General features: G+C 43.1%; 1 non-coding gene across 1 annotated transcript; it reads left to right on the top strand.

Annotated features, from left to right (window-relative positions):
* The first annotated feature begins 1331 nt into the window (after window positions 1-1331).
* On the top strand, window positions 1332-1450 carry LOC145412293 (5S ribosomal RNA). The gene has a single exon (XR_013899555.1). It is a non-coding gene; the product is annotated as a 5S ribosomal RNA (ribosomal RNA).
* Window positions 1451-2730: the final 1280 nt, after the last annotated feature.

The raw sequence follows: 2730 nt of genomic DNA, 5'->3' as shown, positions 1-2730 counted from the left end.
TAGAAATGAACGGATCTTGAATTTGGCTCTCTGCTGTATTGCTTCTCTTTTTTTCTTGGAAGGAACGGTTTGCGGGCTCCTGGCCTTTGGTTCCTTCTTCCTTGCAATAAAAAAAATAATGAAACTGACTCACCGTTTAACCTCTTCAATGGAGCTACGTCTTTGTATTACGTTCTTTGTTGTCTTCTAAGGACTCTCTACCTGCGCCGGGGAAAATTTCTAAACTGGACGGGTTATATGCCGTGTGTATTACCACACCTGTACCCAGTGTCTCCTACTGAAACTTAATATTCTTATAAGTTAGTGAAAGGGAGAACCGCAGAACTTGGGCGACGATTTGCTCGACTATGAGGCAATAAACGGAGGAAGGTACGTTAAATCACCCTCCAACAAAATCCCTCACGCAGCAGTCATGGGCACTAAGATAAAGAAAATCAAGTTGTAATATAAGAAATTAATTATTTGTGGTAGGTGGGGGCGCTCACCATCCATTCACACGATGTAGTACTGCTGTCGGGTGTCTGCCCATTCCCTTTCCTTGTTTCCTTCCATCCTCTTCTGTCTTCCTTTCCTTCATCCTTTCCGTGTCCTTCTGCCTACGGATAAGTTTACACTCCCTCTTCTTTCTTTCTTTCCTTCATTCTTTCCTCTTCCTTTTGCCTGTGGGTGACTCTGCACTGAGTGACAAGCCAAATGGTTTCCTGTACACCAGGAAACCATTTACTACGCTGGGTGGTAACCATATATCCAAATTTCGGCGCCTGGTGTTTTAGTGGGTAATTATTGCGCTCCAATCGGATTGAGCCGTTGAAGGTTTATATCCAAGGGCTGGTTGGGGTTTATCGCTCATGTAATGCCACTCAGGGATGAGTGAGGCTGGTCACTCATCTTAAATGTCGGAACCAACTGCCTAGCCCCGGGCTCCTACGCTCCTCATGGGGCAATGTAGGATTGGATGATGGATGGATGGATGAACTAGAATTATACGTAAAGGTTTCATTCGTTAATTATAACGAATATGGCTTCTATTTATGCCCAAAATACTGTTATTGGTTGTCATGGATCCGTGTTATCAGTGTTATCTTAAAGTTCCTAATAATACTTAATACTCACCTGGCCGGAACCAATCAATTAGTCCAATGCAATTAACATCACTTAAATATTCCATTGCATCTAACATCAAATCATCAGCAGCAGCACCATCATGATCATCATCGTCGTCGTCGTCGTCATTATCATTATCATCATCATCATCATCATCATTTTCATGACTACCATCATTATCATTATTATTATTATTATTATTATTACAGTAATTAAATCATATTAAAGCCAACGGCCATACCACGTTGAGTACACCGCTTCCCGTCCGATCAGCAAAGTTAAGCAACGTTGGGTCTGGTTAGTACTTGGATGGGTGACCACCTGGGAACACCAGATGCTGTTGGCATAACGTTCTCCCTACGTGTCAGGTGGGGTTGGTGGAGGAGTAGTGCCCCTCCCTGTAAAACAATTAACTCTGAGCCCTTGGTCACCCCGTTTGGGATACATGGCGTCTGGCAATGAATGAATGATTATTATTATTACACTGCAAGTAAATCCAGACGATACCTTTCCCTTGAAAATGAGTCAGAATCCTGTAGTATTATCGTCACCACTAACCCTCTTATGATGGGAACAACTCTACCGCTGCTGTTCAGTTTACAAGTCAGTTGTATTAATATGAATGTGAGTGATGGGAATATTACTAACCTACTAAGAGTTTTTTCTTCTCTCTCTCTCTCTCTCTCTCTCTCTCCCCTAATCCATGATGTTAAACACAGCTTTCATGACCCAAATCACAGCAAGATCTCCTGTAATCTTAGTAATATCCTTCAGTAGCAGCCTTGTTAATATAAGCATTGGAACATTAGAGATAAGGAGCTAATCATGATGATGATGATGATGATGATGAGGAGGAGGAGGAGGAGGAGGAGCAGGAGGAGGAGGAGAAGGGGGAGGAGGAAGAGGAGGATAGTGATGGTGGTAAAGCTAATTTTAAGGAATATAACTTAACCCTAACAGACCAACCCAACCTGTCCTAATTTTTGTTTAACTCAAACCTTTCAAACTAATCTATATAAATCTGACCCGACCTAATCAAAACAAACCTAGCCTAACCTAACCTAACCAAAACAAACCTAATATGACCTAACCTAGCCCTTACATACTAACCTAACTTACCCTAACGTACCCATGATTACCAACCTTCCCTGACATAGCCTAACACTGACCCTCCCGAGATAGAAAAAGGCCCAACTGGACTAGAAACCTAACCTCAATCAAATCTAGAATAATCTAACCTATCCCTATTACACTAACTTACCCCGACCTGACCTAACCTAGCCTAGCCATTTAGACAAACCTGACCTAAAATGACCTAACACGGACCTTCCGGGAAGAGAAAATGCCCAAATCAACTACACTTTACAAATCTGTTTCCGGGAGCAACTGGCGAGCTAAAACCAATGATTGCATGTCAAAGAAATGTTCAGGCTGAGTAGTGTATGTATCGGTGGTGGTGTGTAATGGGGTGGATGTTGGCAGGGGTATGGACGGTGGCAGTGAATGTATAGTGCTGTGGATGGTGGCAGGAGTATGGATGGTGGCAGTGGGTGCATAGTGTTGTGGATGGTGGCAGGGGTATGGACGGTGGCAGTGAATGTATAGTGGCGTGGATGGTGGCAGGGA

This window comes from Coenobita brevimanus, chromosome 92 (genome assembly GCF_032717465.1).
Source record: "Coenobita brevimanus isolate Jiangsu-jjx chromosome 92, ASM3271746v2, whole genome shotgun sequence".
NCBI lineage: Eukaryota > Metazoa > Arthropoda > Malacostraca > Decapoda > Coenobitidae > Coenobita > Coenobita brevimanus.
This window is presented reverse-complemented; position numbering and strand designations above follow the sequence as displayed.